This window comes from Manacus candei, unplaced genomic scaffold (assembly GCF_025592945.1).
Source record: "Manacus candei isolate 608988 ecotype Guabito, Panama unplaced genomic scaffold, ASM2559294v1 h1tg000099l, whole genome shotgun sequence".
Taxonomy (NCBI): domain Eukaryota; kingdom Metazoa; phylum Chordata; class Aves; order Passeriformes; family Pipridae; genus Manacus; species Manacus candei.
In genome coordinates, this window is record NW_026138147.1 from 1,482,811 (window position 1) to 1,508,778 (window position 25,968).

At 53.9% G+C, this 25,968-nt stretch overlaps 1 protein-coding gene across 1 annotated transcript in view; it reads left to right on the forward strand.

The window, feature by feature from the left end:
- Positions 1-25,968, forward strand: part of LOC127461272 (uncharacterized) — a 107,747-nt gene that overhangs the window by 27,150 nt on the left and 54,629 nt on the right. The window lies entirely within an intron of this gene.

The window sequence follows — 25,968 nt, forward strand, 5'->3', positions numbered from 1 at the left end:
CTTCTGCTATGGGGAATTCTAAGCATTCTGGGGTCGGTAAGACAACCTGGTAAGTAACACTTGAGTCAATGGGGGGTTGTCTTGGGGGCTTGTTTCCTTTCTCTTTTCTGTCTCTCGGTTTCTCATTTTGTTTGCTACTCTCTTTGGAATAAATGTAGTTTTGTTCAGCTTTCAACTGTGTACTGGTTTCAGTTTTGGCACTCTCCCTGCTACACGCAGACATAACAAACAAATGACAGCATCAGCAGATGCCTTTCCATTCCTCTTTCCCTTCCCATTCCCTGTTCCTGTTCCCTTCCCATTCCCACAGCCAACACACTATTTCCCTTCTCACTTTAACAAAGCTCTTTTCTCTTTCAAGCCCCTCAAAGGTGCCAAGGCCACATAGGAGGCCACACACAAACAGTACTCCTCTTCCCACTTGACACCACCTTCCCCCTCACTGTTCTACAGTGGAACACCAGGAATCCGCTCGCAGAGGCCTCTCGTTTCCCATCAGCAGCTCAGCATAAGGAGCTAAAGGAGCTCAAGCCTTAGGTCACAAGAGCTGACAGCGAGGAAACTTTGGGAGCAAACTAATGCTGCTAACACGGACCCAGTTGAATCCAGCACACGATCACAGAATCCAAGAGTCCTTCAACTTGGAAAAGACCTCCAAGCTCATTGAGTCTTGTGCAACCCCTCCCCGACCGCCTGCAGGGACTGGATGATGCTTTGCACAAGCACCAAAAGGAATGTTGTGAAAGCCGTGGACTGCAGGAGGACACAGAGGAGGGCTTGGCTGGGGCTGGGAAGGAGGGAGCTGGCGCTGGGGGAGCGGGGATGGAGCCTCAGGGATGTGGCGCAGCAAGGACAGGGGTCCAGGCAGCTGGCAGGCAGCAAGGCCTCACCCCCTGCCCCAGCAGCAGCACCGGGCCCTGCCCAAGGCACTCCTGCCAGGGGCTGGGCCCTGCAGGCAGGGGCAGAACCCACTCCCTGGGGCGGCCTTGCTGCCCTGGCCCTCGTCCGGCCCAGCCTCTCCCTGTGTGCGTGCTCCCCACAGCACAGGCTGCACTGGGCAGCATCCCCTGATGGGCCCTGCAGAGCTGCCCCACGGGGACACTTCCCTTTTATGTCACAGGTGCCACAGCCTGTCCCAGCCAGCCCTGCCCATTGTCCCCACCCCGGCTCAGTGACTCACAGTGGCCCCTGGCAACCAAAGAACCAAAGCCCCACACCCACAAGGTGGGGGGGAAAGAATGAGGGCACCCGCAGGGCGTTGGGGGGGAGGGACCCAGGAATCTTGTGGTGGGACACTGGGGGGTTCCCAGTAGTTTCTTGGGGGGGTCGACCCCCAACAGTCCCGGGGGGAAAAATGGACAGAGGAATCAGCCATAAAGGATTGGGGAGACCCAAAAGATTCTAGGAGGGGGTCGGGAGGGGCCCAGGAGTCCTGAAAAGGGTTTGGGGTCCCCAGGAGGGAGTTTGGGGGTCTGAGGTGGTCCCAGGAGATTTTCAAGGGTTAAGGGGACGCACAGGAGATTTGGGGGGGAAGGGGGAAAGGCAGAGGGGTGGCCCCCAGGAGGGGGGCTTTCAGAGGGTCCACAGGAGTACTGGGGGGGATCTGGGCAGTTCCCGAGAGTCTTGGAGGAGATTTGGAGGGGTCACCAGGAGCCCCCGGACCCCCCGAACTCACCCGACACCACCATGGCCTCGTTGGGGCCGCACGTGAAAAACATCGCGGTGGGGGGAGACCCTGGGGCCGGGATCGATCGGGACCGATCGGGTTCAATCTCGATCCTCCCCGCCCCGCTCCCGGCAGCCCCCGCGGAAGTTTCGACGTTCTATTGGGTGACTCACCAGCGCGAGGAGAGGGGCCCGGCAGAATTTGGCAATGACGTCATTCCAGCAGAGCCGTTCTATTGGCTGCGACCCACGAGGGAGCCCCAGAACCTGTTCATGGCGTGGGGGGGAAGGAGAGCCGGCACGACCGGGAACGGGGGTGCAGAGGGTGTGCCAGTGCCCAGGAAAGGGGCAAAAAACTTTCCCCTCTCTCTCCCACTGCCCCCTCAGCCCATCCCAGTGTCTCTCCCAGGGCCCCCTCAGCCCATCCCAGTCTCTCCCCTCTCTCCCAGTGCCCCCTCGGCCCATCCCAGTGTCTCCCCTGCTCTCCCAGTGCCCCCCCAGCCCATCGCGGTCTCTCTCCTCTCTCCCAGTGCCCCCTCAGCCCATCCCGGTCTCTCCTCTCTCTCCCAGTGCCCCCTCAGCCCATCCCGGTTTCTCCCCTGCTCTCCCAGTGCCCCCGTCCATCGAGGTCCCAGCCCGGCCCTGCCCCCTGCTCTGCTCCGGCCTGGATTTCTCCCCTGCAGGGGCAGCTGAGGTGGCTCCAGGGCGGGCGGGAGCTTCCGGGGCAGGGGGTGGCTCCTGACATGCTGCTGGAACCGCCCCTGTCTGGGCGGGCCCGTCAGTCTGGGGCACCTCCTCACCCGAGCCTGGGGGACGGGCGGCAACTGGGAGGGGCTTTGGGGAGGAATGGGGAGGCTGAGAAGGGCTTGGGGGTCGTGGAGGTAACTGGGAAGGGGTTTGGGGGAGCTTGGGGGGTTGGGAGGGAGGTTGGGGAGATTGGGGCGACTGTGAGTGGTTTTGGGACATCATCGGGGGTGTGGGAACGGCCTGGGAGAGAGTTTGGGGGCGTCCTCGAGGGGAAGGGGGCAACTAGGAGAGGGTTTGAGGGGTCCTGGGAGGGCTGGAGGTAACTGGGAGGGGTTTGGGGGCATCTAGTGAGCTTTTGTGGGTCTGGGAGGGAGTCAGGGGGCCTCAGAGGGTTTGAGGGGAACTTGGGAGTGTCCTATGGGACCGGGATGGGATTTGAGGACTCCTGGAGGGCCTGGGAGGGCTTTATGCCTTTATATTGCGGGCATTGTCTAGTATTGATGGGGTAATCTGTGAGCTGACTTTTTCATAATCATCCAAATTTTATCAAGACTTTGAAGGTGGTCAACCTCAGTTTGAAGCAGCTCATTTTTAGCAACAAGTTTCTCCCATTTTTCTCCTGTTTCCCTCTCAAAGGCTAACGATGACTTCAACAGCACATTTTCTGATTTCAAAACAGTAGACTCAACATCAGAAATCCATTCATGACTTCCCTGTCAGCACTCCACGCGAATGTCTGTGCACTCACTTTGGCCTGAGAGAAACCTGCCTGTTTGCAGGGCACTGACTGGGCAACTTTTCTTTTTGCAGGTGGAAAAGGGCAGATAAAGAAAAAACAGATGGGTCCAGCAGAAGTGATGCTGCTTCTGTCAAAAGCAGAGCAGAGGCCGAAAGCACTTTAGGAAGTTGCTTGCAGAAGCACTTGTGCATTCCAAGTTACAGCTCAGGAGTCTCAGTGACTTGTCCAACATGAGAGCTCCTTTTCCATTTCTCAACCCCCAGATTCCTCAGGAGTAGGAAACTGAAAACACTGACTCAGAAAAGCTCCTTTCCTTCCTAATAATTGTGTTTTGTCCTTCCCATTTGACAGTGCTCTTGGAAATGTGCTGGTGTGATCTGGATCTGGGAGCAGCCCTGACCTCACACAGCACTCATCCAACGGCAGGAAGACCCTGCCTGGCTCCTGCTGGGGTTCTCGCCACCCACCGACAGCTTCTCCCTGCAGAGGTGTGGGCAACTCCCCAGGCAGGATGAGACCTGACCCCGGCAGGCAGCAGGGTCCCTGCCCTGACACGAAGAACCCCGGAGCACAGGGACCCTGCTCTGCAGGACATCCCCGGGCACCCCTGGCTGCACCCCCACCTTCCCACCCCGCAGCCATCCCTGGCAGAAGGAGCCCACCTGCGCTGTCCCTCTGACGGTGCTGCAGGGAAGGCCTGCCCTGGAGAACATCCTCCTCCTGTGCAACAGAGAAACTGGGAGAGTCCTGACAGATGCACGAGGCTGTGGGATGGTGTAGCTTTAGGAGATTCCTCCAGGAACACAAGCGACATTGCCCTGCACCTGTAGACTCAGTCTGCAGAGGAGTGTGAAGTCGTGTCCCCAAGGGAAGTCACAGCTGAACACCTCCCATCTTTCCACTGCCTTTAACCTCCCTCTGCCTTGCTTCTCTTCTCTCGTGGCTACAGGCAGTGCCCTCGGCCCTGCTGGGCTGTGCAGAGGAGCTGCTCCTGGGCAGAGCTGTCTCTCTACAGTGCTGCCCGCTTACCAGGAGCTTCCTGTGTGCCAGGAGCCCGGCCCAGCTGAGCAGCACAGCAAGAGCCAAAGGCAGCCCTTTCTCTGCCCCTCTGGGTTCCCCGCAGGTGTCCCTGGGGCTCCAGGGGAACCTGCTGTGGAACAGGCTGAAGGAAACAATGATATTCCCTCTTCTCCCCTCCTCAGTGACACTTCTTTCCAGCAGTGACATTTCTCCCCTTAGAAAACTAACAGGGTACGATGATCACCTTTTCTAGTTTCATCATTACACAGGACGCCACGCGGGTCACAGCAAAGGATCTGATAACTCCCTGGCACAATGGGGGTTTTCCTGGAGTCACACACCGAAATGTGTCAGAGCTCTGAGAGGTGTCCACACCTGAGCTGGACTGATGCACCGCTCACACCCACTGGGGTGTCCAGATACACGAGTCCTTCCCTTGCACACACACAGGCAGTTCATTGCAGCAGGGGTTGTGTCTCCCTGGGCTCCTGCTGCCACTCCCAGGGCCTGGAGCCACCTCAGCCCTGGAGTGCTCCCACCCTACCCACTCCTTTTATGGCCAGGTCGAGGGAAAACTTGGGAACAGTCATTAACCCTTCAAGGTCATGACTTCGAGGTCATTAACCTTTCGAGCCTGTGCAGTGGATTTTTAGGTGAGACACAGAGACACAGTGTGCGCTGAACTGAGCCCACCCTTTAATCCTGAGGTTCATCTGCTGGGGCCGAGCAAGCTTTGACAGTGGCAGTGAGGTCCTCAGGATGTAGGTTTGTTTAGCGTGACCTTCTCTTAGATGGATGGCCTTACAGGGCTGAGGAGCTCCATCTGCCCAGGGGCTTTTTTTCCCTGACCGGGAATCGAACCGGGGTCGCAGCAGTGAAAGTGCTGCAACCTAACCACTAGACCACCAGGGGCTCCCTCCTGCCCACTCCTACACTTCAGATGAACATTGGGTTTTTCTACTCCCTGGAACTGCCCAGACCAGCCCCTCCCCAGTCCTCCCATCTCCCTGCCCCGCCCCAGCCCAGCAGAGCAGCACAGTCGTTTCTGGTCCTGCAGCAAGAAAGGGAGGCAATAGAGGACAGGGACAGTGACTGCGTGTCTGGACTGCTCAGGAGATCATCAGCTCAGGCGGCAACTCCTGCAGCCCCAGGGCCAGACCCACTACCCAGTGGTCCAGGCAGCTGCTGCCACATGGGCACAAGCTCTGCTGCCCAGGAGGGTCCTGTAGTGCAGGGCTTTGCAGATGACCATGTAGTGGACATAGGACATGATGGTGAGAAGAGCAAGCTCTGCTGTGATCAAGAAGAAAAGCAAAAAACCCCTGTGCAACTCATCCTGAGTGGAAGATGCCCCTGGTGTTCCAGAGGGAATTGGTCATGGCTTTGGGGAGAGCGGTGCAGATGTAGCCCAGGGGCATGAGGGAGAGGTGGAGCAGGAAGAAGTCCCTGGGGGGTGTGCAGGTGGTGGTGGCAGGCTATGACACTGAGGATGAAGTTGTTGGCCAGGAGGCCAGCCAGGGAGATGCCCAGGAAGAAGCAGAATTGCAAGAGCTGCAGGCCTCGCATGCCAGGAGGAGGAAGTGGGGGATGGAGATGCTGTTGGACATGAGCTTCCTCCAGGCATCAGGAACTGTCCAAGGAGGAAAAGGCAGGGAAAACTTTGGGGACAGATTTCCTAGACCAAAGTCCATGAATTCCTCTGAGCATCTACCCTCATCCCAAGTATCTGCAGTCACACATGTGTAGATTCTAGACTGTAGAAGACAGGCTTAGCATGACTTTAAGATGATTTCTTCTGAATTTTTTGATTTGTTTTTCTACTGTCAGGTCTGACAGCTGTGTCACGGTGACATGGGGGGCATCGTGGAACCAAACGAACGCTGAGACATTACAGAATCCCACGTGTGTTGGGTCTATCTGAGCTGGAGTTCATTTTCTCACTGCAGCCATCACAGTGCTGTGCTTTGCATTGGGAGCTACAAAGGGGTTAATCACACCAGTGCTTTGGCAACTGCTGAGCAGGGCTGGCACAGCATCCGCATTGTCAGCTTCCTCCCTTGAATTGGGGGCAAAATCATGGGAGGGGATACAGACAGACCAGTTGAGCCAAATGGACCAAAGGGACATTGCAGAATATACGGCGTCAGCTCAGCAACAAAAGCCCTGGAAAGGAAGAGGAAAGGGGGGAAATCCATGTTTTTACAATACTTACCTTCTGAGCGACCTCTCTGTGTGGTGAAGCCCTGCTTCCCGTGAAGTGTCCAGGCATGGTTGCTGACGGGAAGTAGAGAATAAATCTCTTTATTTTCCTCTTCACTTATGCATGCCCAAACTTTGGCTTTTGCTTTAGTAAAGTGCCTGATCTCAAGGTAGGAGTCATTTTCCATCTTTTTCTGTCTCTCCTGTCTGACTGGGAAGAGCAGCGATAGAGCGGCTTGATGGGCACCTGGAACAAGGTCACCCCACTGCAACATTGCAGGGTCTCATGGAACCAAAGGACTGTTGGGACACTGGGGGAACTCACGGAATCAAGCGACCATCGTGACACTGCCCTGCATCATGGAAGGAAATGTTCCCTGGGAAACTACAGAAAACCAGGGACTTAAGGGATGTCACTGGGATGTACGGGACCTCATGGAATTAAACAAACCCTGGGATATCTTTGGAAATTCATGGAATCAAAGGGATAAAACAAAAGAATTAAACCCAACAACTGGAAACCATTGGATTGAATATTTCTTTAATATGCCAGCTGGGGATTCATGGGGGTACTCTGCCACGCATGAATCAAAGAATCAGTATAAATTTTGGAGTATAAATACAGTGATACTTGAAAGACACCCCCTTCAAAAGTAGTCCATACGTATGATTTTGGGGTCAAATAGCATCTGGGATGGTATTCGTGGAGCAAGACTGCCATCTAGCGTCCATTTCTTCTAGGGGGGGGCAGGCATTTTCGCCGTGCGGTCGTCTCGCTTAGCAGACCTGGTAGCATCTCTGACTGATCTATCCGACTTCTAACCCCCAAAATAAATGTTCTCGTACCAGCTAAGGTATGTGTCTTAGAACTTCCCATTTGCTTGAACAATGTAGAATTGACTTTCTTAACAGAACAATCTCTTATTAAACAAGTTTTCTGAGGCAGGTAAGTTAATTTCTTGAAGATGGGATGTACGACCAGACTGGGAATGACATGCTGCATAGCAGTGCTGGAAAACGGCCTCTGGGGTCCTGGTGGATGGCCAGTTGGCCAAGAGTCAGTGATGCCCTGGCACGGGCTCACTACTCAGTCACACCAGGGGTTCAGACACACGAGTCCTTTGCTTGCACACGCACAGAAAGTTCATGGCAGCAGAGGCAGAATTTCCTGGGGATTCTGCTGTCACGCCCGGAGCCTGGATGCATCTCATTCCTTGTAGGTTCCACCTGGTCTACCACTACTGAGATGCTTGAGAGATGGACACGGGGAGCTCTGTGCAAAGAAACACATCCCAGAGCTGCATCCAGGGGCTTTGGCTGGTTTTAGTACCATAAATGCAAAGTGATATTAAGACATTATTTTTCCCACATAACTTCAAGACTCCCCCGGGAGGTTGATGGCATTTGTTACTTGCTTAGGGTCATCTCCCAACACCCACACCAGGTGTATGCTCAAGACTTGTCTGTGCAATGAAAACAGAGACAATCTCTTTAGTCCTTCTGTGTCTCTCCAGGGAAGATGAAAGAACCTCTGTGGGCTGGATGAGAAGCCAGTGCTGGAAGTAGTGGTTCTATTGTGAGTGCCAACCAAGAGCGGTGGGTAGGTCTGGGATGCATGCCCTGGGGAGTTCACCTGGGTTTTCCAGTGCACATGGCAATAGATCACACACTGCCCTCATGGTCCTTCATGTCCTCCTACGGAGGTGGCAACGATGTGAAAGAGAATGAACGTTTTGGCTGTGCCTCTGAGTGCCCCTCAACCTGCTGCTTAAGTGGTGGTTCGAACACATCCAGTTGGGTGTGACAGGCTGTTCCCTTTTCCTATGAACAAGAGGAGCAGGAGGAGGGACACAGCAGAGCTCACTTACGGAGTCTGCATTTCCATGAAGTCCAAAGCAGGTGGGAGATGCCATGGCACGTCTGATCTTTCTCTGGGGAAGGTACTCCTCCCATGTACTGCCTCGCTGTAGCACTGGTGCCACAGCCCCCGACAAAATCCCAAGTGGTCTTTGTCGCCAGCAGAAGAGCTCCTGCTGCCAGCAGGGATGCTCCCAGGGACAGGTCAGGAGAGGATAGCCCAGGGTGCTGAGTCAGGAGGGATGTTCTGCCTCTCTTACACCTCGACCATTCTCACAAGCGCGTGCCCTGGAGGACAACTCAGGAGTCTCCACGTGCCAACAGAGGAGGGATGTGAGGGAAGAGACGACGGCGCTGAATGGAACTCATGACCTGTCAATCTTGAGCTCCCCGATACCAACCTGCACCCCTGCAAACCAGCCCGGCCTCGCCGTCTCCGCGGTGCAGAGCCCCGACCGCCGCCGCCCTGCCGCAGCTCTCACCTGACCTCTGCATCAAGCCAGCACCAGACGAGAGCACGAGAGGCACCGGCACCGGGATCAGCCCCGGAACGGATTTGTCTGCGGAGCGGAGAGGAGAGAGAGGAAGGCAGAGGAGGGAGAGGATGCGGAGAGGAGGTGAACCACCCTGAGCAGAGAGCCGGGGTTGGCAGGGGGAGAGAGACGCCGGGTGGCGGATCGACGCCTGCTGCCCCGGCGGAGAGCGGGTCTGGCGGCATTGGCAGCGGTTCTGTTCGGTGAGCAGGTTTGGCAGAAGAGGACCCTGGGACCGGGGCAGCGGCTGGGGAGGCCACGTAGGTCCCTCGTATTTGCCGTCCTGCCTGGCACGTTATTCTCAGAACTCTGCCCCCGAACTCTCCTCCTGTCTGTCCCTCTCTCTGCTCCATAAAGCATTCCCTCGGAACACTCATCGTTCATTGTCGAGCAGTTCCTGTTTCCTTGCTTTACTCTCTGTCCTTCGGGGAACTCCTGCAGTCCGTCCTTCCCCTTTCCTTCTTCTTCTCTTTGCTTTGCTTAGCACCTCAGCTTTCCATTCTTCACTGACTCCACCAATTCACCTCTCTTTCCTGCACTCATCTCTCCAGTAAATACTAATGGACACTGTCACTACTGTACAACTTGACATCCTCTTAAAATTCTTCTCCTTATGGTCCTGACTCCTTCTGTGACCTTTGTTCTGGGAAACAACATCCAGTTCAAAAAGCATTTCTGACGTCTTTTCTTCTTTATCTCCCCTCCAGTGTCTGCAGGTAGAGCCCAGATGCATAAGGACCATTGGTAGAGACTACGGAGGGCAGTGACATCACCAGCAAGTGCTCACACGGCAGCAAACGAAGCGGTGTTTTTATGCATTTCTACCAGCAGATCCCGGACCACTGTCCCGAGCTCCTGGCACTCGCCGCTAAATGGTCCAGAGAGCTGAGGGCACTTAGGAATTTTCTGGGGATTTTCTTAGAAATGCAAAACTCGGTTAATTTGTTCTAGAGTGGAGCAAAGTAGCACCCCATGAAAAGAGGGCTTTTCAGTCCTACACAGAGCATAGGCTTGTGACAGAATTCCTGAGTGCACAGGGCACTGCAAATCTGGGCATACTGCAGTCAGCTGCAATGTGTGTCCCTATCTTCTCCTGAGGTATCTTGTCCTTGATACTCTGATCCAATCCATACAGGCACCGCCATTATCTGGTTCATGAAGATCTTTCTCTTTGGATAGGAGGAGGGTTCTGGCCTTGCCTTGCGTGTGGAAAAGACAAAGACAGGATCCGCAAGACTTGGAGCGTGTCTCGTCAAGAATCTGAACACTACATTTCGGATGTGTGCTGAAGAAGCTGTGAAGGCAGACAGTGCGACAGAGTGAGGTGGAACCAAGCCAGACCAAGGGTTAGAGATGGTGAGAAAGGAGACAAAAACAAAAAGAAAAGAGAGACCTCCAGCCATGTGACCCTGGGCTCAGGAAAGAGGGTAGCAAGACCATCCGTTATTATCCTCCCAGTACAAATGCAGACTGCTAAACTTCCCGTAAATCTCTGCTCTGACACCTAATAAGGCAGAATCATCTCAGGAACACACAGGCATAGGGAGGGTGAGCTTGATACTGCTCAGCACTTCCACTGAAATGCTCTTACTCTTACCGTTATCATCATTCAATCATTTTTCACATCATCAAATTATTGTAGAGGAAAGGCCATTTTAGACGTAACCAAATTGAAAAGTATATTTCCTGTAGTGTGATAGGTGCCTTGGATGGCTCTGGAGTTGATCAAGAGAAGGGGTTGGGAATAAGTGTCTGCATCTGCCAAGTCCCCAGACCTTAAGCTGCCCTTTCAGATGGGTGGACCAGGGCTATCCCAGTCCCACCACTAGCAGGCAGTACTCTGGTGGCTCCCACCTGTGCTACGTGAGTGTGTTTGTGGGTCTTCATCCTGCTCCCTGCTCATCCCTCATCACATACCTTAGGGAAGATGATCTCCTTGCCACCGGTGGGGCAGGGAAATCCAGCAACCCTGCTGGAGCCACGTTCCTGTCTCGCACTCTCATTTTCCCAGCAGAGAAAGGTCCAGCCAGAGACCCTGGGCTGTTGCCCAGTAGGGCTAAACTCCCTATTCTGGGGAGCTGGGAGAGAGGCATTCTTCACTGGCAGATGAGGAGAAGACACCGAGGAGATTCATGTTCCCCGAGGAAGATGCAAGCAGCATAGAGAGCTGCGGACAGCATGGGAAGATGTGAAAGGTGCAGCAGGCAACAAGAGAGGAGCTATCTCGTCCTCACTTTCAACCAAGACCACCTCTTCTCTATATCCCTGCTTTGAATCAATGAATCCTTCCTCTTCCTCCCAGAAAACACTCAACAACCTTTTCAGGTCCCGTGGGGAAATACTACTGAATAGAAAAAAAACCAGTGCAAATCTCGTACTTGCTGTCTTACATGTGTTCACTCCAGATGGTCTTTCTTCTCTAAGGAGATGAGGAGAGAAAGAAGACAAAGATCAGACCCCTCCTGTCTATTTACTCTCCCTTTCAACATCTTTCGCTATCCCTCTCACTCTGCCTTCTCATCCACCTGCTGCAACCAGAAGATATCTTGGCTATCTCTCTAGTCTCACATTTTTCTTTTTCTAAAGAAAATCAGCAGATCTTTTCAAAGCTGCCCCAGGTCTATCAAGTTCTCATCTCACTAAATTTAATAATGATTCCCATTCTGCCTCTAGGCTGCCTCTGGCACGACTTCCCAGTTTTCCCTAGGCTGGCAACATATACAGGGCTCCCTCTTAACAGAATCAGCATTGTGGGTTTTCAGGGAGTGAGGAACTCGAGGATTGAGAAACCCTAAGAATTTACGGAGGTGACAGAGATGGGAAAGAGAATGATCTTTTTGGCTGTACTTCTGAGTGCCCCTCAAACTGCTTCTGAAGTGCTGGTTCCAGCACATCCATATCAGATGTAACAACCTGCACCCCTACAAACCAGCCCGACCCCGACGGCTCCACGGTGTAGAGAAGATTTGTTCGCGGAGTGCAGGGGAGGGAGAGGAAGGCAGAGGAGGGAGAGGTGGAGAGGGGGTGACCCGCCCGGAGCAGAGGGTCGGGGTTGGCGGGGGCAGCGAGACACCGGGTGGAGGATCGGCTGTTCGGCTCTGGCGGGGAGCAGCAGCATTTCTGCTGGGGAAAAAAATACTGGGATTTAGTCTGTGGTTGTAGCACCAGTGCTACGGCGAGGTAGTGTATGGGAGAAGCACCTTCCCCACAGAAAGTTCGGACGTTGCACGGCATCTCCTAACTTCTTTGCACATATGGAGGTGCACACATGGCATCTCCTACACATGGAGATGCAGTCTCCGTGAGGAGAGCTGTGTTTTGTCTCTCCTCCAGCTCAGAGGAGCAGGGACCAATATGTCACAACTCAGCTTTGTATGCTGATCCTTCAAAGAGGGAACCCGACATGTGTTACCAGCCTGGGGAAAACTGGAAGTCATGTCAGTGGTAGCCTTGAGGCAGAATATGACGAATTATTAAAATTAGTGAGATGAGAGCTTGAAAGAAAAGGGGCACATTAAGAGTGCTAGGTCTGGTGCTTCTTGCACTTCGCTGTGATCTGCACGTCACTTGGCATTCAGGAATCCTCTCACAAGCCTGTGCTCTGTGTAAGACTGAAACGCCCTTTTTTCCTAGGGGCGCTACTTTGCTCTGCTGTAGAACCAATTAACCGAGTTTTGTATTTCTCAGAAAATCCCCTGAAAGCTCCAAAGACGAAAGTGTCAATTAGTCCGCCACTGCCAGGGCGCAGGAATAGAGCGCCGCGTCCCCACGACTGGGCCCGGAAAGCCAGAGGACGGTCCAACGTCGATCGCCCGACACAGTCAGCCACCACGCTGGCGCCCGCAGCTCTCTAAACCCTTTAGCAGTGCGTACCAGGAGCTCGGGGCTGCGACCTGGGATCTGCCGGTAGAAACGGATAAAAAGACTGATTCGTCTGCTGCCGTGTGAGTACTTGCTGGTGATTTCACTGCCCTCCGTAGTCTCTACCAATGGGTCCTTATGCACCTGGGCTCTACCTGCAGACACAGGAGGGGAGATAAAGAAGAAAAGACGTCAGAAATGCTTTTTGAACTGGATGTTGTTTCCCAGAACAAAGGTCACAGAAGGAGTCTCCTCTGACTCCTGAGTTTTCCTCCAGGGTACGGGTTTGTGGGATTGTCGAGGAGTCCGAGAGGCAGATCCTCCCTCCTGGCTCAGCACCCCAGGCTTATCCTCTCCTGGTCTGTCCCTGGGAGAATCCCTGCTGGCAGCAGGAGTCCTTCTACTGACTACAAAGACCACTTGGGGTTTTTGTCGGGGGCCGTGCCATCAGTGCTACAGCAAGGCAGTGCATGGGAGGAGTACCTTCCCCAGAGAAAGCTCGGACATGCCATGGCATCTCCCACCTTCTTTGGACTTCATGGACATGCAGTCTCCGTAAGTGACCTCTACTGTGTCCCTCCTCCTGCTCCTCTTGCTCAGAGGACCAGGGAACAACCTGTCACACCTGAACTGGATGTGCTGGAACCAGCACTTCAGCAGTAGGTTGAGGGGCACTCAGAGGCACAGCCAAAAAGTTCATTCTCTTTCCCATCGCTGTCACCTCCGTAGGAGGACATAAAGGAACACGGGGGCAGGATGTGATCTATTGCCATGTGCACTGGAAAACCCAGGTCAACTCCCCAGGGCATGCATCCCAGACCTGCCCACCGCTCTTGGTTGGCACTCTCAATAGAACCACTACTTAAAGCACTGGTTTCTCACCGAGCCCACAGAGGTTGTTTAGCCTTCCCTGGAGAGACACAGAAGGACTAAACAGTGTGTCTCTGTTTGCATTGCACAGAGAAGTTTTGAGCCCACACCTGGTGTTGGTGTTGGGAGATGACCCCGAGCAAGTACAAATGCCATCAGCCTCCTGGGGGAGCCTTGAAGTTGTATGGGACAAAGAGTTTCTTAATTTCACCTTGCATTTAGAGTACTAAGGCATGACAAAGCCCGTGGATGCAGCTCTGGGATGTGTTTCTGTGGACAGAGCTCCCCATTTCCATCCCTTAGGCCATTGGACATCTCAGATAGTGGTAGACCAGGTGGCAATCCACAGGGCTGATGTACATCCAGGTTCCGGGCATGGCAGTAGAATCCTCAGGAGATACTGTCCCTGCTACCATGAACTGTCTGTGTCTGTGCGCAAGCAAAGGACTTGTGTGTCTGAAAACCCTGGTGTGACCAAACAGTGAGCCCCTGTCAGGGCACCACTGACTCTTGGCCATCTGACCATCCACCAGGACCCCAGAGGCCATTTTCCAGTGCTGCTATGCAGCATGTCATTCCCAGTCTGTCCGTACATCCGGGGGACAGAATCCAGCATTTCCCCTTCTTGAATTTCCTCTTGTTGATGATTGCCCAAACCTCTGATTTGAGGTCTCTCTGCATTTGAGTCCTCCCTCTTCCATGAGGCCCTAGAATGTCACAAGGGTCCCTTGATTCCATGGGAATCTGCAGTGTTCAATGTTCCATGTGTTACATGAGGCCCCATATTGTCACAATGGCACTGAAATGAGAGAGGATCTTCTTTCTAAACGACTTCGTAAATCAGAAGTTTTTCTTAGATAAAAATCCTAATCAACAAAGGGATTTGCTTTCTTGGCATAGTAGCAGTCTTTTCTTTTAAGACTACAATTAGTTTTAGGAGAGAGAATATAGATGATACATGAAAACTAATAGAGAGTGTCTCGTATGTCCATCTTCAAGAAATTAGCTTCCCTACCTCAGAAAACTTGTTTAATAAGAGATTGTTCTGTTAAGAAGAAAGTCAATTCTACATTGTTTAAGCAAATGGGAAGTTCTGACACATGTCTTAGCTGGTCCGAGAACATTTAGTTTAGGGGTGAGAGGTCGGATAGATCAATCAGAGATACTACCAGGCCTGCTAAGCAAGACGACCACACTGCGAAAATGCCTACCCCCAGAAGAAATGGACGCTAGATGGCAGTCTTGCTCCACGAATACCATCCCAGATGCTATTTGACCCCAAAATCATAAGTATGGACTGCTTGTGAAGGGAGTTTCTTTCAAGTATCACTGTACTTATATTCCAGAATTTATACTGATTCTTTGATTCATGCATGGCAGAGTACCCCCATGAATCCCCAGCTGGTATATTAAAGAAATATTCGATCCAATGGTTTCTGGTTGTTGGATTTGTTTTATCCCTTTGATTCCATGAAGTTCCAAAGATATCCCAGGCTTTGTTTAACTCCATGAGGTCCCGCACATCCCAGTGACATCCCTTAAGTCCCTGGTTTTCTGTAGTTTCCCAGGGAACAATTGCTTCCATGATGCAGGGCAGTGTCACGATGGCCGCTTGATTCCGTGAGTTCCCCCAGTGTCCCAACAGTCCTTTGGTTCCATGAGACCCTGCAATGTTGCAGTGGGTTGACCTTGTCTGGATGCCAGGTGCCCACCAAGCTGCTCTATCGCTGCCCTTCCCAGCCAGACAGAAGAGACAGAAAAAGATGGAAAATAGCTTCTACCTTGAGATCAGGCACTTTACTAAAGCAAAAGCCAAAGTTTGGGCATGCATAAGTGAAGAGGAAAATAAAGAGATTTATTCCATACTTCCCATCAGCAGCCATACCTGGCCACTTCATGGGAAGCAGGGTTTCACCACACAGAGAGGCCGCACAGAAGGCAAGTATTGTAAAAAAATGGATTTCCCCCCTTTCCTCTTCCTACCCTGAGCTTTTGTAGCTGAGCTGACGCCATATATTCTGAAATGCCCCTTGGGTCCATTTGGCCTGTCTGTATCCCCTCCCATGATCTTGCCCCTGATTCAAGGGAGGAAGCTGACAATGAGGATGCTGTGCCAGCCCTGCTCAGCAGTTGCCAAAGCACTGGTGTGATTAACCCCTTTGTAGCTCCCAATGCAAAGCACAGCACTGTGATGGCTGCAGTGAGAAAATGAACTCCAGCCCAGACAGACCCAACACATGTGGGATTCTGGAATGTCTCAGGGTTCCTTTGGTTCCACGATGCCCCCCATGTCACCATGACACAGCTGTCAGACCTGGCAGTAGAAAAACAAATCAAAAATTCAGAAGAAATCATCTTAAAGTCATGCTAAGCCTGTCTTCTACAGTCTAGAATCTACACATGTGTGACTGCAGATACTTGGGATGAGGGTAGATGCTCAGAGGAATTCATGGGCTTTGGTCTAGGAAATCTGTCCCCAGAGTTTACCCTGCCTTTTTTTCCTTGAACAGTTCCTGATGCCTGGAGGAAGCTCATGTCCAACAGCATCTCCATCCCCCACTTCCTCCTCCTGGCATACGAGGCCTGCAGCTCTTGCACTTCTGCTTCTTCCTGGGCATCTCCCTGGCTGCCTTCCTGGTCAACGACCTCATCCTCAGAGCTGTAGCCTGCCACCACCACCTGCACGCCCCCAGGCACTTCCTGCTCCACTTCTCCCTCACGCACGAGGACTACATCTGCACCACTCTCCCCAAAGCCATGGCCAATTCCCTCTGGAACACCAGGGGCATCTCCTACTCAGGATGAGCTGCACAGGGGATTTTTCCTTTTCTTGTTGATCACAGAGGAGCTTGCCCTGCTCACAATCATGTCCTATGACCGCTACATGGCCAACTGCAAAGCCCTGCACTACAGGACCCTCCTGGGCAGCAGAGCTTGTGCCCACGTGGCAGCAGCTGCCTGGGTCACTGGGAAGCGGGTCTGGCCCTGGGGCTGCAGGAGCTGCCGCCTGAGCTGATGATCTCCTGAGCAGTCCAGACATGCAGTCACTGCCCCTGTCCTCTATTGCCCCTCTTTCTTGCTGCAGGACCAGAAATGACTGTGCTGCTCTGCTGGGCTGGGGCAGGGCAGGGAGATGGGGGGGACCAGGGAGGGGCTGAACTGGGCAGTTCCAGGGAGTAGAAAACCCCAATGTTCATCTGAAGTGTAGGAGTTGGCAGGGTGGGAGCACTCCAGGGTTGAGGTAGCTCCAGGCCCTGGGAGTGGCAGCAGGAGCCCAGGGAGACACTGCCCCTGCTGCAATGAACTGCCTGTGTGTGTGCGAGGGAAGGACTCGTGTATCTGGACACCCCAGTGGGTGTGAGCAGTGCATCAGTCCAGCTCAGGTGTGGACACCTCTCAGAGCCCTGACACATTTCTGTGTGTGACTCCAGGAAAGCCCCCACTGTGCCAGGGAGTTACCAGATCCTTTGCTGTCACCCTCCTGGTGTCCTGTGTAATGATGAAACTAGAAAAGGTGATCATCTTACCCTGTTAATTTTCTAAGGGGAGAAATGTCACTGCTGGAAAGAAGTGTCACTGAGGAGGGGAGAAGAGGGAATATCATTGTTTCCTTCAGCCCCAGGGACACCTGCGGGGAACCCAGAGGGGCAGAGAAAGGGCTGCCTTTGGCTCTTGCTGTGCTGCTCAGCTGGGCCGGGCTCCTGGCACACAGGGAGCTCCTGGCAATCGGGCAGCACTGCAGAGAGACAGCTCGGCCCAGGAGCAGCTCCTCTGCACAGCCCAGCAGGGCCGAGGGCACTGCCTGTAGCCACGAGAGAAGAGAAGCAAGGCAGAGGGAGGTTAAAGGCAGTGGAAAGATGGGAGGTGTTCAGCTGAGACTTCCCTTGGGGACATGACTTCACACTCCTCTGCAGACCGAGTCTACAGGTACAGAGCAATGTCGCCTGTGTTCCTGGAGGAATCTCCTAAAGCTACCCCATCCCACAGCCTCGTGCATCTGTCAGGACTCTCCCAGCTTCTCTGTTACACAGGAGGAGGATGTTCTCCAGGGCAGGCCTTCCCTGCAGCACCATCAGAGGGACAGCGCAGGTGGGCTCCTTCTGCCAGGGATGGCTGCGGGGTGGGAAGGTGGGGGTGCAGCCAGGGGTGCCCGGGGATGTCCTGCAGAGCAGGGTCCCTGTGCTCCGGGGTTCTTCGTGTCAGGGCAGGGACCCTGCTGCCTGCCGGGGTCAGGTCTCATCCTGCCTGGGTAGTTGCCCACACCTCTGCAGGGAGAAGCTGTCGGTGGGTGGTGAGAACCCCAGCAGGAGCCAGGCAGGGTCTTCCTGCCGTTGGATGAGGTGTGTGTGGTCAGGGCTGTGGGAGGTCAGGGTTGCTCCCAGGTCCAGATCACACCAGCACATTTCCAAGAGCACTGTCAAATGGGAAGGACAAAGTACAATTATTAGGAAGGAAAGGAGCTTTTCTGAGTCAGTGTTTTCAGTTTCCTACTCCTGAGGAATCTGGGGGTTGAGAAATGGAAAAGGAGCTCTCATGTTGGACAAGTCACTGAGACTCGTGAGCTGTAACTTGGAATGCACAGTGCTTCTGCAAGCAACTTCCTAAAATGCTTTCGGCCTCTGCTCTGCTTTTGACAGAAGCAGCATCACTTCTGCTGGACCCATCTGTTTTTTCTTTATCTGCCCTTTTCCACCTGCAAAAAGAAAAGTTGCCCAGTCAGTGCCCTGCAAACAGGCAGGTTTCTCTCAGGCCAAAGTAAGTGCACAGACATTCGCATGGAGTGTTGACAGGGAAGTCATGAATGGATTTCTGATGTTGAGTCTACTGTTTTGAAATCAGAAAATGTGCTGTTGAAGTCATTGTTATCGTTTGAGAGGGAAACAGGAGAAAAATGGGAGAAACTTGTTGCTAAAAATGAGCTGCTTCAAACTGAGGTTGACCACCTTCAAAGTCTTGATAAAATTTGGATGATTATGAAACAGTCAGCTCACAGATTACCCCATCAATACTAGACAGTCCAACAGTATAAAGGCATAAAACCTGCCCAGCCCCTCCAGGAGCCCTCAAATCCCATCCCGGTCCCACAGGACACTCCCAACTTCCCCTCAAACCCTCTGAAGCCCCCCGACTGCCTCCCAGACCCACAAAAGCTCACTAGATGCCCCCAAACCCCTCCCAGTTACCTCCAGCCCTCCCAGGACCCCTCAAACCCTCTCCTAGTTGCCCCCTTCCCCTCGAGGACGCCCCCAAACTCTCTCCCAGGCCCTTCCCAGACCCCCGATGATGTCCCAAAACCCCTCACAGTCGCCCCAATCTCCTCAACCTCCCTCCCAACCCCCCAAGCTCCCCCAAACCCCTTCCCAGTTACCTCCACGACCTCCAAGCCCTTCTCAGCCTCCCCATTCCTCCCCAAAGCCCCTCCCAGTTGCCGGCCCGTCCCCCAGGCTCGGGTGAGGAGGTGCCCCAGGCTGACGGGCCCGCCCAGGCAGGGGCGGTTCCAGCAGCATGTCAGGAGCCACCCCTGCCCCGAAAGCTCCCGCCCGCCCTGGAGCCGCCTCAGCTGCCCCTGCAGGGGAGAAATCCAGGCCGGAGCAGAGCAGGGGGCAGGGCCGGGCTGGGAACTCGATGGACGGGGGCACTGGGGGAGAGGGGAGAGACCGGGATGGGCTGAGGGGGCACTGGGAGAGAGGGGAGAGACCGGGATGGGCTGAGGGGGCACTGGGAGAGCAGGGGAGAGACCGGGATGGGTTGAGGGGGCACTGGGAAAGAGGGAAGAGACCGCGATGGGCTGGGGGGGCACTGGGAGAGCAGGGGAGACACTGGGATGGGCCGAGGGGGCACTGGGAGAGAGGGGAGAGACCAGGATGGGCTGAGGGGGCCCTGGGAGAGACACTGGGATGGGCTGAGGGGGCAGTGGGAGAGAGAGGGGAAAGTTTTTTGCCCTTTCCTGGGCACTGGCACACCCTCTGCACCCCCATTCCTGGCCGTGCCGGCTCTCCTTCCCCCCCACGCCATGAACAGGTTTTGGGGCTCCCTCGTGGGTCGCAGCCAATAGAACGGCTCTGCTGGAATGACGTCATTGCCAAATTCTGCCGGGCCCCTCTCCTCGCGCCGGTGAGTCACCCAATAGAACGTCGAAACTTCAGCGGGGGCTGCCGGGAGCGGGGCGGGGAGGATCGAGATTGAACCCGATCGGTCCCGATCGATCCCGGCCCCAGGGTCTCCCCCCACCGCGATGTTTTTCACATGCGGCCCCAACGAGGCCATGGTGGTGTCGGGTGAGTTCAGGGGTTCCGGGGGCTCCTGGTGACCCCTCCAAATCTCCCCCAAGACTCTCGGGAACTGCCCAGATCCCCCCCAGGACTCCTGGGCACCCTCTGAAAGCCCCCCTCCTGGGGGCCACCCCTCTGCCTTTCCCTCTTCCCCCCCAAATCTCCTGTGCGTCCCCTTAACCTTTGAAAATCTCCTGGGACCACCTCAGACCCCCAAACTCCCTCCTGGGGACCCCCAAACTCTCTTCAGGGCTCCTGGGCCCCTCCCGACCCCCTCCTAGAATCTTTTGGGTCTCCCCAACCCTTTATAGCTGATTCCTCTGTCCATTTTTCCCCCCGGGACTGTTGGGGGTTGACCCCCCCAAGAAACTACTGGGAACCCCCCAGTGTCCCACCACAAGATTCCTGGATCCCTACCCCCCAACCCCCTGTGGGTGCCCTCATTCTTTCCCCCCCTCGAAAATAATCTTGGGGGTCCCCCAATGTCCCTCCCAGCCTCCATCCTGCCGGGGATGGATTTGAGGGGATCTCCTTCCCTTCTCTCTGGCCCAAAGGCAAATGCCCTCCCTGTCCTTCTTCCTTTGCCCCCAGGCAGAAAAGAGAAGAGAAACAGCCAGTTCGTCCTGGCAGGTGTGGGTTTGTGCAGGTTGTGGTTGAGTGGTTGATAAGGGAGAGGAGGGGGTTGGTGTTTGGGCCGAACCCAGCAGGTGATGTCTTTCGTGTCTGGGGACAATGGGCAGGGCTGGCTGGGACAGGTTGTGGCGCCTGTGACATAAAAGGGAAGTGTCCCCGTGGGGCAGCTCTGCAGGGCCCATCAGGGGATGCTGCCCAGTGCAGCCTGTGCTGTGGGGAGCACGCACACAGGGAGAGGCTGGACCGGACGAGGGCCGGGGCAGCAAGGCCACCCCAGGGAGTGGGTTCTGCCCCTGCCTGCAGGGCCCAGCCCCTGGCAGGAGTGCCTTGGGCAGGGCCCGGTGCTGCTGCTGGGGCAGGGGATGAGGCCTTGCTGCCTGCCAGCTGCCTGGGCCCCTGTCCTTGCTGCGCCACATCCCTGAGGCTCTGTCCCTGCTCCCCCAGCGCCAGCTCCTCCTTCCCAGCCCCAGCCAAGCCCTTCTCTGTGTCCTCCTGCAGTCCACGGCTTTCACAATATTCCTTTTGGTGCTTGTGCAAAGCATCATCCAGTCCCTGCAGGCGGTCGGGGAAGGGCTGCACAAGACTCAATGAGTTTGGAGGTCTCTTCCAAGTTGAAGGACTCTTGGATTCTGTGATCGTGTGCTGGATTCAGCTGGGTCCGTGTTAGCAGCATTAGTTTACTCCCAAAGTTTCCTCACTGTCAGCTCTTGTGGTCTAAGGCTTGAGCTCCTTTAGCTCCTTATGCTGAGCTGCTGATGGGAAACGAGAGGCCTCTGCGAGCGGATTCCTGGTGTTCCCTGTAGAACAGTGAGGGGGAAGGTGGTGTCAAGTGGGAAGAGGATACTGTTTGTGTGTGGCCTCCTATGTGGCCTTGGCGCCTTTGAGGGGCTTGAAGGAGAAAAGAGCTTTGTTAAAGTGAGGAGGGAAATAGTGTGTTGGCTGTGGGATTGGGAAGGGAAGAGGAACAGGGAATGGGAAGGGAAAGAGGAATGGAAAGGCATCTGCTGATGCTGTCATTTGTTTGTTATGTCTGCGTGTAGCAGGGAGAGTGCCAAAACTGAAACCAGTACACAGTTGAAAGCTGAACAAAACTACATTTATTCCAAAGAGAGTAGCAAACAAAATGAGAAACCAAGAGACAGAAAAGAGAAAGGAAACAAGCCCCCAAGACAACACCCCATTGACTCAAGTGTTACTTACCAGGTTGTCTTACCGACCCCAGAATGCTTAGAATTCCCCATAGCAGAAGCTGCGTCCTCATTATCCTCATGAGTCAATTGTCATTAATGTGAGGAAAACTGGGAGACTGTAGAAACATCAGTTGAACTTCAAAGTCTCCTGGTTTCTGTCTCTCCTCAGACTTAGAATCAGGGTTGTCCCCTGTTTTCAGCTCTGCCTCACAATTGACAGCCCGACTCTAAAAATTGCATACAAACAAAAATTCCTCCCACACTAAAGGTGCCAGCAAAGAAAGCTCTTGCTGCCCATGGAGTGCCTAGGCTGACAAAAAAACTGCACCACAAAGTCAAAGTTTCCAGGCTTTCTTTCCTGCGGATAGGGGCTTTTCTTTCCTGTTTTCAGCCCTGCCTCCCAATTGCCAGCCGTACTCCCAAAATTGCATACAAAGATTCCTCCCACACCAAAGGTGCCAGCACAGCAAGCTCTTGCTGCTGATGGATTGCCCCGCCTAACCGACCAACTGCACCAGAAAGCCAAAGCTTCCAGGCTTTCTTTCCTCTGGATAGGGGCTGTTGTATCCTGTTTTCAGACCTGACTCACAACAGGCAGCCAGACTCCCAAAATTGCATGCAAAGAAAGATTCCTCCCACACCAAAGGTGCAAGCACAATAAGCTCTTGCTGCCCATGGAGTGCCCAGGCTGACAAAAAAACTGCAACACAAAGCCAAAGCTTCCAGGTTTTCTTTCCTAAGGATAAGGACTGTTGTTTCCTGTTTTCAGCCATGCCTCACAACAGGCAGCCAGACTCCCAAAATTGCATATGGATGAAGATTCCTCCCAGAACAAAGGTGCCAGCACAGAAAGCTCCTGGTGCTCATGGACTGCCCAGGCTGGCCCACCTATTGGACCACAAAGCCAAAGGTTGCAGGCTTTCTTTCCTGGGGATAAGGGCTGTTGTTTCCGGCTTTCAGCCCTGCCTCCCAACTGACAGCCCGACTCCAAACATTTCATACAAACAAAGATTCCTCCCACACTAAAGGTGCAAGCACAGAAAGCTCTTGCTGCCCATGGACTGACCAGGCTGACACAAAAACTGCAACACAAAGTCAAAGCTTCCAGGCTTTCTTTCCTAGGGATAAGGGCTGCTGTTTCCTGTTTTCAGACCTGCCTCAAAACAGGCAGCCAGACTCTCAAAATTGCATACGGACAAAGATTCCTCCCACACCAAAGATGCCTGCACAGAAAGCTCTTGCTGCCAACAGAGTACCCAGGCTGACAAACAAACTTTAGCACAAAACCAAAACTTCCAGTCTTTCTTTCCTGGGGATAAGGGCTGCTGGTTCCTGTTTTCAGACCTGCATCCGAGCTGCCAGATGTAATCTCAAAATTGCATACGGATGAATATTCCTCCCACACCAAAGGTGTCTGCACAGAAAACTCTTGCCACCCATGCAGGCCCCAGGCCATTGGTACAGCTCTGGGTGTCTCCCATCCCCCCACTGGGAAAGTTCTCGGACTCTGCCATCTTCTTCAAATTCGTAGAGCTCTCGGTGTCTTCTGGCTCCCCGTTGGGAAGGTTGTTGGACTCTCACTTCTTCTTCTCATGGGTAGAGCTCTTGGGGTGTCACGTCTTCTTCCCACGCGGTAACATCTGCGCATTGGGAAAGATCTGGATGGGTGTCGTATTTCCGGTCATCGTCCATGTGGGCAAAGGCCCCCTCCTCGGTGTGATAGAGAACTTGTGTCTTCTTCAAGCTGACGCCCAGCCCAAAAAGCTCAGCAGCCTCAACAGAGCAGGATGTTAAACGCTGCAGAGCTGCCACTGTGTGAGCCACGAGGGCGTCGGCGTCAGCGTAAAGCAGCTCCTGGACAAGATGGTTTAAGGTCTTAGCGTGGGCCTTCAGTCGCCTTAGGTTGAAAAGGCTTCCATAGGTACGATATGGGATGTAGATCCCACCTTCTTCATCGAGGTCTGCTGTGGCCCTTTGGAGCATCCTGCTGAAAAAGATTGTGAATAGGGTTGGTGCAAGAACGCAGCCTTGTTTCGCACCATCCTAAACAAGAAATAAATTATGGTTAAATAACCTTGGGAAAGGGGAATGGCTTTTATGGGCACTTCATTGCACACTGTTTCTGCCACCGCTCAGGGCCAAGAGTCCTTTCCCTGATCCAGCGTGGGCTTCCTCCTGTGGCAGACAGTTCCCCGGGAACTTCTGCTGCAGAAGTCCTTCCACAGGAGCAGTCCTTAAGGAATCGATCCAGTGGAGGTGCCTGTGGCAATGCAGTTTCCTAGGAAATTACAAAGAAAGGAAAGACAGAACACTGCTCAAATTACTTCAGGATTTGTGTCTTTTCTGTTGAAATTTGTATGGCATGAGAAAAGAATGTACAGATGTCATTTTTTAGCTACTCCGGATACTTATGCAGTACCACTCAGGTGCCACTTAGGGATCTGTGAGGAGGGACTGCTCAGCTCCCAACTCTCCCAGTAGGTGAGTTCCCAGTTGCGGGTGGGAGGGCAGGTGTGTGCGTTCTCTCCAAAGGCAAACTGAACCTGCCCCTTGAACCCGGCTCACAAAGAACTGGCATCCAAACACATTTGCCCCAGGACTGTGGAGCCTGTCCGGCCAAGCCTGCACCGACACGCTCTGAGCCTGACTATTGCCAGGGAGTCATCTTTGTTAGGAAGCAAGCACAGTTTTGATGTGGGCAAACAAGTCCTTTTTAGCTGTTTTCACAGCTCTTTGGTCCACCCAAAAATCATTCCAAAGAAAAACATCTAAGTGTTCCACTGGGGAAACATGAGCGGCCCAGAGCTGCAGCCATGGGAAGAACGTGAGCGAGTGCGAGAGCTCAACCTGAGGGGAGAAAATGAGAGTCAAGAGCTGCACCAATGGGAGGCAGATGGGAGAGTCCAAGAAGTTGCCCAGTGGGAAGAGGGGAGAATCCCAGAGCTATGCAGGGGGAGGATGAGAAAGACCCAGAGTTATCACAAGGAGAAATCAACAGATACCATGTTTTCCAATGAGCAAGTTTATGAAGACAAGTATTTCCATGCCAAAATGATTCTTGCGTTTCATCCTGTCTTGTTGACTGTAAGGCCTGAGGTAAAAAACCAACCAACCAACCAACCAAACAAAAGAACCCAAAACAACCCACCTCTGGGTACCTCCAGGACAGTTTGTTGTCTTTGAGAGGTCCTTTTGCTATCCTCCTTCTATAGCTTGATCTTCAGTTTTTGCACCAAGAAGAACATTAAACATTGCCTCTTGACTGACTGTTTCCATTCCGAGGGCTGCTTTTCCGGAACTGTCTCTTCTCACCTAAGTGCCTGATGAAGCTGCTCCATTTCTGGAGCCGAAGAAAAGATTGGAGGAGAGCTATCACTTGGAAGAACATCCTTATCTCCACTGAACAGCAAACCAAGAAACGGGAACGTTCTAGGAAACATATGAATCCAACTGAAAGACTCCAAGCACTCTCCATGCAACTCCAGCAGCAGTGAGGTCAGGCAGGAGGCTGGGTTTAAAAGGCTCCCCAGCACAGTCCGCCTCAATCTAAACCATTGTCTTGAACACTGACATCTTGGGATGTTATTTTAGAGCGAAATGGGCAAGCAAATGCCAAGTGGAGCAGTTTCAGCTTGCTTTGTGCCCTGGGAACAGTTGCAATCTTTGCAGCACTAAGTGCTGTGTCATCCCTTGGTTAGGGTGAGGCTGTTGGCTCCTGCAGCGGGCTCTGCTCTCCTGGGGGGCTTCTCTTCACAGGCAGGTTCTAAAAAGGGACTGAAACAGCAGCGTTAGGCCCAGAGTAAGGGAAGCGGCCGGCTGAGCCTTTTCAAAAATGCCCTTGAGGTAAAATTGCAGGAGTGATGCCAAGCAAGACCAGGCTGCAAAGCCCCAGCCCTGGGGCGAGCACAAGATCCCCACTCAGTGCTGAGCGACAGCTCCCTGTGTGAGGCCGGGGCGAGCCCCGGTCTGGATTTGAAAGGGAGTTGGGGGGTGAGGGCAATGGTTGAGGGCTGAGGGGCGATGGCTGAGGGCCAGGGCACTGAGGGCACTGGCTGAGGGCGAGGGCATGGAGAGCAGTGGTTGAGGGCCAGGGCGCTGAGGGCACTGGTTGAGGGCGAGGGCATGGACAGCAGTGGCTGAGGGAGAGTGTGCTGAGGACCAGGGCTGATGGTGAGGTCGACGAGTCCCCTCCCCGTGTCTCCCGTCGCCTCTCCGGCGCCACACGCACAGTGCCCTGTGCCGGGGTTTGGTGCCAGCTGCCGGAGAGGTGCTGCCGATGGACACCCGCCCGCCGTGAGGGAGGTGAGGCCCTGGCCCAGGTTGCCCAGAGAAGCTGTGGTTGTCCCATCGTGTGAAGTGTCCAAGGCCAAGTTGGATGGGGT